This window comes from Buceros rhinoceros, unplaced genomic scaffold, assembly GCF_000710305.1.
Source record: "Buceros rhinoceros silvestris isolate BGI_N320 unplaced genomic scaffold, ASM71030v1 scaffold19378, whole genome shotgun sequence".
Lineage (NCBI taxonomy): Eukaryota > Metazoa > Chordata > Aves > Bucerotiformes > Bucerotidae > Buceros > Buceros rhinoceros.
In genome coordinates this window covers 17,942-18,393 of record NW_010426531.1, presented here as the reverse complement: position 1 = coordinate 18,393, position 452 = coordinate 17,942, and positions in this window count along the sequence as shown.

Below are 452 nucleotides of genomic sequence, written 5' to 3'. Positions count from 1 at the left end.
ATTTGTCTAGTGGCTGACCCAGCCCCTAACCTGTGACAACTGGACAAATCTTTCAAATTATTATTTATTTATTTATAATTATTATTCAAACAGCTCCTAGCAGATGCCCAACAAAAATCCACAAGCTGAAGCTCATACTGTACAGCTACATCAGGAATTAAATTCAGGTGGATTCTGAGATGGAACACTTCCAACTTTCCTTAGAAACAGCAGACATGCACACTAAATCCAAGTATAAATGTTGGCCACTATCGATTTTGCTAATTTTTCTGAAAAAAAAGAAAAAAAGGCACTCTTTCAGCAGCGCAAGTCAGAGTAAAAATGTTTAACTATAAAATAATTTAAATCAATAATTTAAATTGAGGTGTTTATTCTTTGTTTATACTTGTACAGCGTGACCTGGCCAAGTCAAATATTTTCTTGGGTTTTTGTTTTTGAGTTTGATTTTCATC